The sequence below is a fragment of the Eptesicus fuscus genome, chromosome 3 (assembly GCF_027574615.1).
Source record: "Eptesicus fuscus isolate TK198812 chromosome 3, DD_ASM_mEF_20220401, whole genome shotgun sequence".
NCBI lineage: Eukaryota > Metazoa > Chordata > Mammalia > Chiroptera > Vespertilionidae > Eptesicus > Eptesicus fuscus.
The window spans coordinates 80,865,430-80,883,066 of record NC_072475.1 but is presented as its reverse complement, the minus strand read 5'-3'; the positions used below and the strand labels follow the sequence as shown (position 1 = coordinate 80,883,066).

At 44.4% G+C, this 17,637-nt stretch overlaps 1 protein-coding gene across 3 annotated transcripts in view; it reads right to left on the bottom strand.

Annotated features, from left to right (window-relative positions):
• TMEM45A (transmembrane protein 45A) overlaps nucleotides 1-17,637 on the bottom strand; it is a 110,991-nt gene that overhangs the window by 64,097 nt on the left and 29,257 nt on the right. The gene's annotated exons all lie outside the window — the stretch shown is intronic.

Here is a 17,637-nt window from a genome sequence, read left to right as displayed (position 1 = left end):
GCTCAATGCCTGGAACAGGGCATGCAGGAGGCAGCTGATCAATGTTTCACTCTCACATCAATGTTTCTCTATCCCCACTTCCCTAACTCTCTCTCTAAAAATCGATTTAAAAACCTTGAAAAAAAAGAAACACACAATAATCCTCATGAACATAGATGCCAAAATCCTCAACAAAATTCTAGCAAATCAGATCCAGCAATACATCAGAAAGATCATACACCATGACCAAGTAGGATTTATTCCAGGGATGCAAGGATGATACAATATCCGCAAGTCAATAAATGTGATACATCACATTGACAAATTGAGAGATAAAAATCACATAGTCATATCAATTGATGCAGAAAAAGCATTTGACAAAGTCCAACACCCTTTCTTGATAAAAACTCTCAGCAAGGTGGGAATAGAAGGATCATACCTCAACATAATAAAAGCCATATATGATAAACCCACAGCCAACATCATACTCAATGGGTAAAAACTAAAACCATTTCCCCTAAGAACAGGAACAAGACAGGGATGCCCACTCTCACCACGCCTGTTCAACATAGTACTGGAAGTACTAGCCATTGCGATCAGACAAGAAGAAGAAATAAAAAGCATCCAAATTGGAAAAGAAGAAGTAAAACTGTCCTTATTCACAGATGACATGATACTGTATATAGAAAACCCTAAAGACTCCATCAAAAAATTATTAGACTTAATAAATGAATTCAGGAATGTAGCAGAATACAAAATTAACACCAAGAAATCTATGGCATTTCTATACACCAATAATGAACTTACAGAAAGAGAGACTAAAAAAGCAATCCAATTTACCATCGCACCAAAAAAAATTAAGATACCTAGGAATAAACTTAACTAAGGAGGTAAAAGACCTATACACAGAAAACTACAGGATACTGAAAAAGGAGACAGAGGAAGACATAAAGAGATGGAAGAACATACCATGTTCACGGATTGGTAGAATCAACATCATTAAAATGTCCATACTACCCAAAGCAATCTATAGATTCAATGCACTTCCCATTAAAATACCAACAGCATACCCTGCTTGGCCCTGGAGGATGGCTGGTTAGCCAGAGATGGGTAAGATTCCTCAGGGAAGGAACAACCTAAGACAGGCACAGTCACAGAGGGGCCATCAGGAGAGAACTTGGGGGTCAACAGAGGTGGGGCACAGACCCTCACCCCCCCCCAACTTTGCAGGGGCCTGAACCCTCACCCCTTCTGAGGGAGATCTCCTGCCCCCATGGCTGCTTCGTTTCCCATGCCCAGCTCAAATCAGGACCCAGGTAACAGACAGAGACTTGGCCGACAGCAACTGCCCTCTCACTGCAACAAGACTTGTTTGAGTGATCTTGTACCCATGGTGTGGGGAAGTGGGTTTTTGATATCTAAATCCAGCCTAGCACCAGGAATGCTCAGGGCCTACTCAAGAAGGCAAATAATCCTTTCCACTAATATTTACAGAGTAAAATAAGATTGTTGTTAGAGTATTAAATCTGACAGTAAAATAGTAGACAAGTTTTCAGACTAATTTAAATTGGCTAGTTGAAACAAGCGAATACTCTAGAAAAATTAATTGTACTGGATAAAAAGCTGTTCTTAAAATGTTAACTAAAATTTTTATTGGTAGTTCATCTCATGGTAAAATTGCATAACAGGTAATGAACCTAAAGCAGTCGTATTTTAGTGCAAAAAATTAAAATTTAAAAGCTATCAAGACTACATTATAAAATTTCCAAAAGCCTCCTAATATTTAAATCAAAAGAGGGGGGATAGTAGAAGAATATAATGTAAGGAAAAATATCCTGTAAGTAAATTACATCTAGAAAAATTTTACTTTAGAAAATTAACTTTCATTTGTAATGCTAACAGCAAGACACCCATGAAAAACACACATGGTGTCAAAATAAGCCAAAGGAAAATTGTTTGGATAAAAAAATGAAAAAGGATCCCAAGTCAAATTTATAGAAAAGATTCCTTTATTAACTTTTGATCGAGAATATGTTTGTATATTTTCAGAAAACAACTCCAAGACCATGTGGATTCCTGCAAAAGAGAGGAATTGACAGGACTACTCCAGCCATGAACACGGAAGAGAAACAGTTCAGAGATGGAAGACGCTGACAACGCCTTGCCATACTAGCAGTCAGCAGCTGTGCGTCACTGCAGGTTGCCCAGGACCAAACCAGAGAGGGTCGGACCTGCATTATCACCATTTGTCCACCATCCAAAACTGAAATATCATTGCTGACACGTACACATAAGGAACTGTTTGACATTGAAATTGGGACTCAAAAGAACTGTTGGCCCAGAAAGAAACTCACTACAGACTGATTCATTTGCCTCTCAGCATAACCATTATTGCTTGTCTCATTCTCAGTTCTTATAAGTGTATTTCTAGTATCACATGATCTCACTCATCTAGGGGAAATAATGAACAACACAAACTGATGAACAAAAACAGACCCGGAGACAGGGAAGCATCGATCAGACTGTCAAACCTCAGCGGGGACGTAGGGGAGGGTGGGGGTAAGGAGGAGAGATCAACCAAAGGACTTGTATGCATGCATATAAGCCTAATCAGTGGTCAAGGACAACAGGGGGGTGGGGGCATGCGTGGGGAGGGGTTTTGGATGGGAATGGGGGGATGAGGACAAATATGTGATACCTTAATCAATAAAGTAATTTAAAAAAAAAAATTTAAAAAATAAATTAATAAATAAATAAATAAATAAATAAAATACCAACGGCATATTTCGCAGACCTAGAACGAACTTTCCAAAAATTCATCTGGAATAAAAAAAGAACCCGAATAGCTATGGCAATCCTGAGAAAGAAGAACAAAGTAGGTGGGATCTCAATACCAGATTTCAAGCTGTATTACAAAGCCACTGTTCTCAAAACATCCTGGTACCAGCACAAGAACAGATATATAGATCAATGGAATAGAACAGAGAACCCAGAATCGACCCACGCCACTATGCTCAATTAATATTTGATAAAGGAGGCATGAACATACAATGGAGTCAAAACAGTCTCTTCAATAAATGGTGTTGGGAAAATTGGACAGATACATGCAAAAAAGTGAAACTAGACCACCAACTTACACCATACACAAAAATAAACTCAAAATGGATAAAGGACTTAAACATAAGACGGGAAACCATAAAAATACTAGAGGAATCCACAGGCAGAGAAATCTCAGACATATGCCGAAGCAATTTCTTCACTGATACTGCTCCTAGGGCAATGGAAACTAAAGAGAAAATAAACAAATGGGACTACATCAAAATAAAAAGCTTCTGCACAGCAACAGAAACCATCAACAAAACAACAAGAAAGCCCACTGCATGGGAGAACATATTTGCCAGTGTTATCACCAATAAGGGCTTAATCTCCAACATTTACAGGGAACTCATACAACTTAACAAAAGGAAGATAAACAATCCAATCAAAAAATGGGCAACGGACCTAAATAGATACTTTTCGAAAGAAGACAGAAGGAAGGCCAAGAGGCATATGAAAACATGCACAAAGTTACTAATCATCCAAGAGATGCAAATCAAAATGACAATGAGGTACCATCTCACACCTGTCAGAATGGCTATCATCAACAAATCAACAAATGACAAGTCCTGGCGAGGATGCGGAGAAAAAGGAACCCTTGTGCACTGCTGGTGGGAATGCAGACTGGTGCAGCCACTGTGGAGAACAGTATGGAGTTTCCTCAAAAAACTAAAAATGGAACTCCCATTTGACCCAGTAATCCCACTTCTAGGAATATATCCCAAGAAACTAGAAACACCAGTTAGAAAGGACATATGCACCCCTATGTTCATAGCAACACAATTTACAATAGCTAAGATTTAGAAACAGCCTAAGGGCCCATCAGCAAATGAGTGGATTAAAAAACTATGGTACATCTACACAATGGAATACTACAATGCAGTAAAAAAGAAGGAGTTCTTACCATTTGCAACAGCATGGATGGAACTGGAGAGCATTATGCTAAGTGAAATAAACCAGGCAGAGAAAGATAAATATCACATGATCTCACTCATTTATGGAATATAATGAACAACATAAACTAATGAACAAAAATAGGTCCAGAGACAGAGAAACATCGATCAGACCATTAAACCTCAGAGGGAAGGTAGGGAGGGTGAGGGTAAGGGGAGACAGATCAACCAAAGGACTTGTATGCATGCACATAAGCCTAACCAATGGACACAGACAACAAGGGGGTGAGGGCATGAGTTGGGGGAAAAGAGGGGGGAGTAATGGGGGAATAAGGACACATAAGTAACACCTCAATCAATAAAGAAATTAAATAAATAAATACATAAATAAATAATAAATAAATAAACAAACAAACACACAATGAGCCCTAGCTGGTGTTGCTCAGTGGGTAGAGTGGCAGCCTGTGTACTGAAGGGTCCTGGCTTTTATTCCAGTCAAGAGGACATGCCCAGGTTGCGGGCTTAATCCCCAGTAGGGGGCGTGCAGAAGGCAGCTGATCAATGATTCTCTCTCATTGTTGATGTTTCTGTCTCTCTCCCTTCCTCTGTGAAATCAATAAAAATATTTAAAACACACACATACACACACACACACACACACATACAATGAAACATAAGTACAGACTAAGGCCAGCCTATTTGTACATGCTTCTGTAAATTCAGATAGAAGATGGTACACTTTAATGTTATACCTCCTATATAATAAAAGAGTAATATGCAAATTGACTGTCACTCCAACACACAAGATGGCTGCCCCCATGTGGTCAAAGATGGCTGCCCCCATGTGGACACAAGATGGCCACCACAAGATGGCCAGCAGGAGAGGGCAGTTGGGAGGGACCAGGCCTGCAAGGGAGGGCAGTTGGGGGTGACCAGGTCGCCAGAGGAGGGAAGTTGGGGGTGACCAGGCCTGCAGGGAAGGGCATTTGGGGGGGGACCCAGGCCTGCAGGGGAGAGCAGTTGGGGGAGACCAGCCCTGCAGGAGAGGGCAGTTAGGGGTGACCAGGCCTGCAGGAGAGGGCAGTTGGGGGAGACCAGGCCTGCAGGGAAGGGCAGTTTGGGGGCACCCAGGCCTGAGGGGAAGGCAGTTGGGAGGGGGGATCAGACCAGCAGGGGAGAGCAGTTAGGGGCAATGAGGCTGGCAGGGGAGCAGTTAGGCATCAATCAGGCTGGCAGGGGAGTGGTTAGGGGGTGATCAGGCTGGCAGGCAGAAGCAGTTAGGGGCAATCAGGAAGGCAGGCAGGTGAACAGTTGGGAGCCAGCAGTCCTGGATTGTGAGAGGCATGGCTGACTGCCCATTTAGGCCCGATCCTCCTGGTATCAGGCCTAAACAGGCAGTTGGACATCCCTCGAGGGGTCCCAGATTGGAGAGGGTGCAGGCTGGGCTGAAGGACCCCCCACCCTGTGCACAAATTTCGTGCACTGGGCCTCTAGTTAAAAATAAGTAAAAATAATCCACAAGAGTAAGGCCCATGTCCTTAACAAAGGCACACTCCTAAAAAAACAAAACAAAACAAGCCCTAACCAGTTTGACTCAGTGAATAGAGTGTCGGCCTGCGGACTCAAGGGTTCCAGGTTCGATTCTGGTCAAGGGCATGTACCTTGGTTGCAGGCACATCCCCAGTAGGAAGCGTGCAGGAGGCAGCTGATGGATATTTCTCTCTCATCAATGTTTCTAACTCTCTCTCCCTCTCCTTTCCTCCCTGTAAAAAAACAATAAAATATATACTTTTTAAAAAAACAAACCAAGGCAAGTGACACTTCATCCTCCAAATATCTCACATTTCCTGATCCTGAGAGGCAGTTCAGGGGCCAGAGTCAGCCCTACAGCCACTGCCTGGCACCTCCCCATCCCCCTTCCTGGCAGGGTCTGGCCCAAGGAGGAATTAGTCCCTAGAAATTAGAAACTCTCATGGAATTTCTCATGCGTACCATCATTATAGCCTCATAGATTAGGTGGAAAGTGAAAGCGAAGAGGCTGTGACTGCCAGAGAAGCCCACCATGCCCAACATTTACTCTCTTGCCACTAATTCCATTGACTTTTTAAGCATAGATCTGAACTCAGGGTTGGACAGATGTGGGCAGGCACATAACCAGAGAACCATGTTGCTACCTGAGAGAGAACTAGAAGTATTAGGAAAGCATGGCTTCTATTAAACCTCCACTCTTCAGGAAACAATAAAAAAAGCCAACACCTCTCCTGACATTACTAAGATGCTCAGAAATATACTTCATAGTCGCAGCAAATGGGCCCAGGGCTGTACTGGAGCCAGGGTGCAGAAAGAAGGCAGGAGTTAATGTGGCCAGGATGCTCTGGTCCAAACAGGTACGAGACTAGTTCCACCGGTCAGAGTGGCTCTGGCTGGCGTCACTCTCATGTGAGCTGAGTAGGCAGGAGAAGACCAGATCCATTTGGCACAAGAGTGTGTGTGTACGTGCTGAGGTTAGCGTGGCACAAGAGCTGTAGCCAAGGAGAGGTTAACATTCGAAATGTAAATAAGCCCTGCCAAGGCGCAGCAGACACCAAAAAAGGGAAACTAAAGTTAATTCCCACCACACACAACCTCAGCTAGAGATGCAGATGTCGCCTGCACTTCATCTGTCCAACACTGCCAGTGGGTAGTTGAGCGCGTGCCAGAGGAATTTAAACTCTACTAAATCCCAAATTAAAAGTCATCCAAGGCCTTCGCAGAGATACCCTCTCTAAACTTTTCTCTCAGCTTCTAAAGGGTTCTTCAACATTTGGAGATGATTGGAAAATAAACATCATCCTTTCCTAAAGCTAATAAAATGTTCACCACTCACCTGCCAGGGGCCAAGGAAGAATTAGGGAGTCTCTTTGATGTGAATCCCACCCTGATGATGCAAAGTTTGCATCCAGGTCCCACGCTGGCAGTGACACCATGATGACCCCAACATTTTTGCCTCCCATTATTCCTCTGATTCCTAGACCAGGTCAGGAAAAGTGAGAAGTATTTCTTGGTGATGAGATACTCTGGTCCCATTGTCTTAGGGAAAAAATGGTGAAAGCAGAGGCTGCTATTGTCCAAAGGTATGAAATCCCGTTGACAACCGCTGTGTGCTTGCTTCTCCAAGGGATGCAGACAAAAGACTAGCACCAGAGGGCCAGCCCCACAATGGCTCATAGCAAGCTGCATAGATTTGAAGGACCCTATAGAGTGTGCATGTCTTGGGGCAGGCGATTATATAAAAAAGCATTGCAAGTAAAACCACAAAAGGCAGAAAAAGAGCAGAAGACAAAAATAGGAACCAAAAACAAGGGCAATGAATAGAAAACAGTAATAAATACAGTAAATTTTAAAATACTGTCAATAATCACTTTCTATGTCAATGGTCTACATGCATCAATTAAAATACAAGTTTGTCAGAGTGGATTTTCAAAAAAGATCCAACTATATATTGTCTACAGGAAGCTCACTTTAAATATAAAGATACATGTAGATTAAGGGATGAAAAAAGATATATTATGCTAACCCTAAGTAGCAGTAGCTATGTTGATTTCAGAGCGAGCAGACGTTAGAGCAAGGAAAGTTATTGGGAATAAAGAAGGACACTGCATAATAATAAAGGGGTCATTTCTCCAAGAAGATGTAAAAAAACTTTAATATGTATGCTCCTAATAACAGAGCATTAGAATACAGGAGGCAAAAACTGATACAAATGCAAGGAGAAACAGATGAATCCATTATTCTAGTTGGAGACTTTAACACCATCTACCAGAAATGGACAGACCCAGCAGGCAGAATATCAATAAGGTCATAGTTGAACTCAATAGCACCATCAATCAACTAGACGAAATTGACATCAATAGATTAACTCATGTAACAACTGCGGAATACACATTCTACTCAAGCTCTACTCAAGCTCACATAAAACATTCATCAAGATAGACCGCATTTGGGATCATTAAACACACCTAAACAAATTTAAAAGAATAGAATTTTACAATATATGTTCTCAGACCATATATGGAATTAAACTAGAAATCAATAACAGAGAGATACCTAGAACACCCCAAAATTAGATGGCGATTAAACAACACAGTTCTAAATAACAAATGGTACAAAGAAAAAACCTTGAGAGAAATTCTGAAATATTTTGGGTTAAATGAAAATAAAAATACAACTTATCAAAACTTGTGGATTACAGCAAAAACAGGGTTTAGTAGGAAATATATGGCATTGAATGCATATATTAAAAAAGAAGAAAGTTCTAAAATGAATAATCTATGCTTCTACCCTAGGAAACTAGAAAAAAGAAGAGCAAATTAAATCCAAAGTAAGCAGAAAAAAGAAATAATAAGACTTATGGGGCTGGGGATGGAGCCTGCAAACCAGAGGGAGGAGCCAAGATGGCGGCGGACGGCTGATCTGTTGCCTCGCATGGCAGTTTCGGAAATACAACTAAAAGATGGACTGGTGAGCTCGGCGACTGCTGCTCGTGTCTCCCCAGGCTGGGCGGCTGCTCCTCTCACCGCAGCCGGGGCCATGGGCTCGTGGGCGTCGCGGAAGCTGCTGCAGCGGCAGTGGCCACCGCGGGACTCGGCGCAGTGGCTCTCGGTGAAGGAAGAGACCATCTTTCTGCAGGAGGGGCTCATCCGCGTCACCAACCTGGCCGAGCTGCCCAGTGAGATCCTCGGGGCCCCAGAGGCCGCCAACACCGATTTGGAGGATTCTTAGGATTTCCCATCTTACATTCAAGTCCTTTAGCCATTTTGACAGAGGAGAACCAAGAAGGCGGCAAAGTTAAACAAATGAACTGTGCCGCGCACCGCAATTTCAAAAATACAACTGGAGGACAGAGCGTCTGCAACCCAGAACCACAGGAGAGCTGGCTGAATGGTGGATTTACAGCTAAGAGGGAAGAGGAAACGAGCGAACTCGGAGGGGATGAGGTGCGGAGGCGCGTGGGTCGGGCTGGTGGCAGGGGAAGGGACGCGCGGCTTTTGTTCCAACCCTAGGGGAGATTAGCTCCCCATCACCCTGAAATCCAGCTTCTGGGGATGCGCGGGAGACCCAGACGCCTGCGGGGAGAGGCTGGACTCTTGCGGAGGTGCGCCCAGCAATCAGTGTTTGCTGCGCTGGAGTGCGGAACGAGGGGGCTTAGAAACGTGGAAAGCAGAAAAAGCAGACTTGCAGCCATTTCGGTTCGCCACGCCATGGCCTGTTGGCGCCCTGAGACCCCGCCCCGCCCTGAGACCCGCCCCGAACGTTTTGAAGACCCGCACCACAAGTCTTGCAGGCACACCTGCGCTCCAAGCAGCGGCTTTTGCATGTGGGTGGCCTGCCCTGTGGCAGCTTGACCAGATGAACTGCGGTTCTAGTCGGACTGCTCCAGGGCTGCTCAGACAGGAGGAGGAAACTGCAGTTTTTGCTGTAATCCCTGCTGAGTGGCCTCAGGCAGTAGCTGACCTACACTCCATTGGAGACCCAGAAACGAGGGCATCTAGTGGTCGGTGTGAGATGACACCAGATTTCAACCACGCGCATAAGGGACACATTCAAGAGGCAGACTCAGTGAGTGCCAAAGCCTTGCTGCACCAAGACCCGGCCCATAAACGTGTCTCCTGCACAGCAACTCTTCCTTTATAGACAAAGAGGGCCCTCACGGCCAATTGGCCTGGAGGACAATTCCTCCCAGTGACACCAACAACAATCAAGACTTAACTATACAAAGGAGGACCAAGATGGAGGCATAGGGCAGAAGCCTGATTGTTGCCTACCATAACAATTTTGAGACTACGACGGGAGAGCAGAGCAGACACCATCCAGAACCACCAGAGGGCTGGCTGAGCAGATGCTCTACAACTAGAATAAAAGAGAGGGGTACGCGGGATGATGCTGATGCTGGTGACCCAAAGACCACACTTTAAGAACTACGGCTCAGGCGACACAATGGTGGCCTGGAACGTGCTCGGCGCAGTTCCCCCGGTGGTCTCTGGCTGAGGGGACGGCTCCACTCGCTGCCGAGCACAGACAGACGAGCCCCTGGGAGACATGGGGTGGGAGACTCTGCGCTTGCTGACCTCCAAGACCTTCAAGAATCTTAACGCCCCGGAAGCGGCCAGGCGCGCACGCTCGGCGACCGGCCACCGCTGCAGACCCAAGGGCCGACGCAGCGACACCGGACCAGCCCGCCGCCGCGCACCGGGCACACCGGAGCTTCGCCGAGCCCGCCGCCCAACAAGTTCTGCGGCAGCCGCCCTGGAGCTCTGAGAAAATCGCCGAAGGAATTGCTGAGAGGGAATTGACCAACAGGAATTGGGATCAAGAAGACAATACCCCGCTGGGACTTGGGTGTGGGCGAGGTTGCGCGCCTCTGGGCTCAGGGTGTGGTCACACGCCCCTGGGTCTAGGTGAGGCCTCACGCCCCTGGATCCGGGTGAGGCCACATGCCCCTGGGTCCGAGTGAAGCCGGATTCTGGGTCCGGGTGAGGCCATGCGCCCCTGGGTCCGGGTGAAGCTGGATCCCAGGTCCGGGTGAGGCCATGTGCCCCTGGACCGGGGTGAGGCTGGGTCCCGGGCCCGGGTGAGGCCACGCGCCCCTGGGTCCGGGTGAGGCCATGTGCCCCTGGATCCGGGTGAGGCCACACGCCCCTGGGTCCTGGTGAGGCCACACGCCCCTGGGTCCAGGTGAAGCTGGATCCCGGGTCCGGGTGAGGCCGTGTGCCCCTGGATCCGGGTGAGGCTGGGTCCCGGGTCCGGGTGAGGCCATGCGCCCCTGGGTCTGGGTGAAGCTGGATCCCGGGTCCGGGTGAGGCCATGTGCCCCTGGATCTGGGTAAGGCTGGGTCCCGGGTCCGGGTGAGGCCTCACGCACCTAGGTCCGGGTGAGGCCACGCGCCCCTGGGTCTGGGAGAGGCCACGCGCCCCTGGGTCCGGGGGAGGCCACGTGCCCCTGGGTCTGGGTGAAGCTAGATCCCAGGTCCGGGTGAGGCCGTGTGCCCCTGGATCCGGGTGAGGCTGGGTCCCGGGCCCGGGTGAGGCCATGCGCCCCTGGGTCCAGGTGAGGCCGTGTGCCCCTGGATCCGGGTGAGGCCACACGCCCCTGGGTCCTGGTGAGGCCACGCGCCTCTGGGTCCAGGTGACGCCGGATCCCGGGTCCGGGTGAGGCCGTGTGCCCCTGGATCCGAGTGAGGCTGGGTCCCGGGCCCGGGTGAGGCCACGCACCCCTGGGTCTGGGTCAAGCTGGATTCCGGGTCCGGGTGAGGCCGTGTGCCCCCGGATTCGGGTGAGGCTGGGTCCCGGGCCCGGGTGAGGCTGTGCGCCCCTGGGTCTGGGAGAGGCCACGTGCCCCTTGGTCCGGGTGAGGCCATGCGCCCCTGGGTCCGGGTGAAGCTGAATCCTGGGTCCGGGCGAGGCCCTGTGCCCCTGGATTCGGGTGAGGCTGGGTCCCAGGTCCGGGTGAGGCCGTGCGCCCCTGGATCCGGGTGAGGCCATGCGACCCTGGGTCCGGGTGAAGCTAGGTCCAGGGTCCGGGTGAGGCCATGTGCCCCTGGATCCGGGTGAGGCTGGGTCCCGGGTCCAGGTAAGGCCGCGCGCCCCTGGGTCCAGGTGAAGCTGGATCCCGGGTCCGGGTGAGGCCGTGTGCCCCTGGACCCGGGTGAGGCTGGGTCCCGGGTCTGGGTGAGGCCACGTGCCCCCTGGGTCTGGGTGAGGCCACGTGCCCCTGAGTCGGGGTGAAGCCATGCCCCTGGGTCCAGCCAAGACCAAACCAGAGGGAGTCGGACCTCCGTTACCACCATTTGTCCACCATCAAGAGCTGAGGGGTCAGTGCTGACATGTACACATAAGGAACTGGTGGACATTGAAATTGGGTCTCAAAAGAACTGTTGGTCCAGAAAGAAACTCACTACAGACTGATTCATTTGCCTGTCAGCATAACTATTATTGCTCGTCTCACATTCAGTTCTTATAAGTATATCTCTAGTGACACATGATCTCACTCATCTAGGGGAAATGATGAACAACATAGACTGATGAACAAGAACAGAACCAGAAACAAGGAGGCATCGATCGGACTATCGATGTGGGGTGGAGGGAGGGGGGAGAGATCAACCAAAGGACTTGTGTGCATGCATATGAGCCTAACCAATGGTTAAGTTCAACAGGGGGTTGGGGCATCCGTGGGGAGGGGTGTGGGATGGGAATGGGGTGATGAGGACAAATATGTGACACCTTAATCAATAAAGAAATTAAAAATAATAATAAAATAAATAAATAAATAAAAACCAATATAAAATCTTTTAAGAAAAAAAAAAGACTTATGACAGAAATTAATAAAGCTGAAAACAAGAAATCAATATAGAAAATCAACAAAACCAAAAGCTGGTTCTTTGAAAAAAAAAAAAAAATTGATAAACCACTAGCCAGGCTCACTAGAAAAAAAAGAGAGAAGACACAAATTACTAAATGAAATGAAAGAGGAGATATTATTAAAGATCCTGTGAACATTAAAGGAATAATAAAGGAAACTCTGTACCCACAAATTTGATAACCTAGATAAGATGGACTGATTTCTTAAAAGACACAATCTGCCAAACTCACACACAACCATTTGAATCGGACTATATCTATTAAAGAAATTAAATAAGCAATGAATAATCTTCCAAAACAGAAAGCACCAGGCTCAGGTGGGTTCACTGGTGAATTCTACCAAACAATTAATAAAGATATTATACCAAGTCTCTACAATCTCTTTCAGAAGATAGAAGCAAAGGGAATACTTCCTAATTTATTCTATGAGGCTAGCATTACCCCAAAACTAATATCAGATATTTCCAAAAAATAAAACTACAGACCAATACATCTCATGGACACAGATACACAATTTCTCAGCAAATCATTAGCAAATAAAATACAACAAGGTATAAAAATAATTATATACCACAACAAAGTGGGATTTATCACGTGTGCAAAACTGATTCAATATTTGAAAATCAATTAGTGTAATCCATCACAACAGACTAAAAGAGAAAAATCACCAAATTATGTCAATAGATGCAGAAAAAGCTTTGACAAAATCCAACACCCATTCATGATTAAAAAAACAATTCACCTACAATCAAGATCTCTCTACCCTGTAAAGCTATCATTTAAAGAATTGAAAGACAGATAAAGAGCTTCCCAGACAAGAAAAAATTAAAGGAGTTCATCATCACCAAATCAGTATTACAAGAAATGTTAAAGGGTCTTCTTTAAGAAGATAAAAAATATGAACAATAAAAAGACAATAATACATATCTATCAACAGTGAAATCTAAAAACAAAATAAACAAACAAGCTGAGCAGAAACAGGCTCAGAGATACAGAGCATGTTTTGTTGGTTGCCAAATGGGAAAGAGGTTGGGGGGATGAGTGAAAAAGGTGAAAGGATTAAGAAGTACAAATTTGTTGTTCTAGAATAGCCATGGGGAACACAACATAGGGAATATATTCAATAATATTCTATAGCATCTGTAATACTGTCAATAATAAAATAAAATTTAAAATAAATGATAATAATAATCTAGTAACTATGTATGGTGTCAGGTGGGTGTGAGATTTATTGGGATGATCACTTAAGTTATGTAATGTCTAATGACTGGGGTGTACACCTGAAACTAGTATAATAATGTATGTCAACTGTAATTATAATTTTAAATGATAAAATGTTTAAAAAAATCTCTCAGCAAACTAAGAATATAAGAGAACTTACTCAATTTTATAAAGAATATCTACAAAACTCTAAAGTTAACATCATACTTTTGTTGTTGTTGTTGTTAATCCTCACCCAAGAATATTTTTTTACATTGATTTTTTTAGAGAGAGTAGGGAGGGACGGGGTGAGACACACACATATATCAATTGGATGTCTCCCGCACATGCCCCAACCAGGGTTGGGTATCAAATCTGCAACTCAAGTACATATCCTTGATTGGAACTTGAACCCGCAGCCCTTCAGTGCACAGGCCAATGCTCTAACCACTGGACAACATGGTCAATAAAGGAAACTCTGTACCCACAAATTTGATAAAGATCCCATGAACATTAAAGGAATAATTAAGGAAACAGGGCAACATCATATTTGATGGTGAGAAATTAGAAGCTTTCCTGCTAAGGTCATAAAAAGGCAAAGATATTCCCCCCCTCACCTCTCTTTTTCAATATTGGACTTGAAGTCTTAACTAATACAATAAGACAAGAAAGGGGAGGAAAAAGGTAAATATTTGAGAAGAAATAAATAAAACTATCTTTATTCATAGCTGGTATAATCATCTGTGTAAAAAAAATCCTAAAAAATCAACAAAAACACTTCTGGAACTAATAAGTGATTACAGCAAGATTTCATTATACATAGTTAATGTGCAAAAGTCCATCATTTTCCTATATACCAGCAATGAACAAGTACAATTTGAAATTTAAAACATAATAGCATTTACATAAGCACCAAAAAATAATGAAGTACTTAGATAAAAACCTAATAAAATATGTCCAAGATCTATAGGACAACTACAAACCACTGATGAAAGAAATCAAAGAACTAAATAAATGAAGAGATATACATGTTCATGGATAGAAAGACTCAATAATGTCAAAATATCTTTTCTTTCCAACTTGATCTATAGATTCAATGCAATCCCAATCAAAATCCCAGCAAGTTATTTTTGTAGATATCAACAAATTAATTCTAAAGTATATATGGATGGGAAAAGACCCAGGATAGCCAAGACAATATTGAAAGAAAAAAATCAGAGGACTGGCTCTACCCAAGATTTACTATAAAACTACAGTAATTAAGACAGTGTGACACATAGAACAATGGAACAGAATAGAGGGTCCAGAAACACACCCATAAAAATATAGTCAACTCATCCTTGACAAAGGAGCAAAGGCAGGACAATGAAGAAAATATAGTATTTTCAACAAATGGTTTTGGAACAACTGGATATCCACATGCAAAAAAAATAAATCTAAACTTTATATCCTTCACAAAAGTTAACTAAACATGTATCATAGACCTGAACATGTAATGCAAAACTAGAAGACAATCTAGGTGACTTTATAGATACAACAGCAAAGGCATAATCCATGAGAGAAATAACTGATAACTAGGATTTATTACAACTAAAAACGTTTGCTCTATAAAAGACCCTGTCAAAAGAAATGGAGAAAATATTTGCAAAAGATATGTCTGATAAAGGACTGTTATGCAAAATATACAAAGAATTCTTAAACTCACGAATAAAAAAAAAAAACAGAAAGAAATTTAAGTCACAAATACATGGAAAGATAATTCATGCTTATGGACTGAAAGATTTAATGTTATTAATATTTCTGTACTATCCAAAGCAATCTACAGATTCAATGCTATCCCTATTGAACCTCCAATGGCATTTTTCACAGAAATAGAACAAATAATCCTAAAATTCGTATGGAATCACAAAAGACCATGAATAGCCAAAGCAGACTTGAGAAAAAAGAACAAAGCTATAGGCATCATACTCACTAATTTCAAACTATATTACAAAGCTATAGTAATCAAAAGAGTATGGTATTGGCATAAAAATAGACATATAGGTCAATGAAACAAAATAGAGAGCCCAGAAAAACCCACACCTATATGGTCAATTAATATATGACAAAGCAAACAAAAACATATAATGAATGGGGTAAAGACAGTCTATTCAAGAAATGGTATAGGGCCATGGTCAGCAAACTGTGGCTCGCGAGCCACATGCGGCTCTTTGGCCCCTTGAGTGTGGCTCTTCCACAAAATACCACAGCCTGGGCGAGTCTATTTTGAAGAAGTGGTGTTAGAAGAAGTTTAAGTTTAAAAAATTTGGCTCTCTCTCTTGCCGAAACCGGTTTGGCTCAGTGGATAGAGCGTCGGCCTGCGGACCCAAGGGTCCTAGGTTCGATTCCGGTCAAGGGCATGTACCTTGGTTGCGGGCACATCCCCAGTAGGGGGTGTGCAAGAGGCAGCTGATCGATGTTTCTCTCTCATCGATGTTTCTAACTCTCTATCCCTCTCTCTTCCTCTCTGTAAAAATTCAATAAAATATATTTTAAAAAAAAATTTGGCTCTCAAAAGAAATTTCAATCGTTGTACTGTTGATATTTGGCTCTGTTGACTAATGAGTTTGCCGACCACTGGTATCGTGAAAATTAGATACATGCAAAAGAATGAAACTGAACCAGTATTTTACACCGTACACAAAAAATCAACTCCAAATGGATTAAAGATGTGACCATAAAACCTGAAACCATATTAATTCCTAAAAGAAAAAATCAGTAGTAAGCTCCTTGACATCTTGGCAATTATTTTTTTTAAATTTGACACCAAAAGCATAAGCAGCAAAATCAGAAATAAACAAGGGGACAACATCAAACTAAAAAGCTTCTGCACAGCCAAGGAAACCATCAACAAACATCTTAACACGGCCCTAAAGGAAAACCCAAAAGTCATAGTCTGTGCTCCCAAACAAGTCTTGCTTTCCTGAGCCAGAAGTGGTGAGGCCCCAGTGAATCAACAAGAGGGAGGTGAGGAGGCAACAGGCGCTTCTCGGTAATAACAAGAGGCACTGTCTGGAATTGTGTTCCGTTCACTGCAGGGGAGCTCTCTTGTACCTCAGTGGAAGCCAACTATGTCCAAACCAGCTGAGCCACGCTCTGGCTCCAGCCCAGCAAAGAGCCTCCCTGAAATACCTGCCAAATTCCACAGTCACTTGTGAGATGTAGGTCACCGTCTGGAGGACTGGAGAGGCTTCCTCAGGTGCCCTGATTTGTTTCTTGTTGCACCATCATGTTGTTCACTCTGTTGCTCTCCTCTGAAATCTCTCCAGTATACCCCAATTTCCAGAGTTTTGTTTGCCCTCCTCTGTAATAAGACATGTTCTAAGATACAGTTATTCTTGGGGCCTTGCCAACAGGAGACAAAAAGAAGCTTCCATTTTCCCTCAAAGAACATCCCCCAAGTGCATCCTCCTGGAAGGGCCTGTCTCCCATGCCAAGGCAATGAACACACCTGTTGCCTGGGAGCTCACACCCTCAGGACCAGGCATGTGGTCACATTTTCACCACCAGATGGGAAGGGAAGTTATAACGGGCTCTGTACCCCCAGCAGAGGCTGGAGACAAACCTATCTGGGCGACCATCCCATCTTGTTTGCATGTCAGCCCATTCCAAGATATTTTAAAGTTGCTTACAAACCTTAACAGAGTTGACAACATAAAATAAAGAGGAATGAGAACAACAGAAAGTTGAGGAGCTAGAATCTTCTGAGTTGGGGGTGGGGAAAGATTGACAACAATACAATGATCTCTAACTTCATCCTTCCCACCTCATGCTTTCCCTCCTTTACTGGTTCTCTGTGATTCCAGCTCTCTTATTAAAGAAACCAAAGATCCCCACATTGCTGAATTCAATGGCCAATCTGTTCCTCTTCTTACCGAAACCACTAGCACAGTTTCACAGAACTGATCACTGTCTCCTCCCTGGAAAATCCGCGCCCCTTGCTTTTCCTCTTCACTGGCTCTTCCTCCTTTCTCTGATTACTTCTCACCTTTCAGCTTCTTAAAATTGGAATGTCCTAGAGTTCAGTTTTTAGA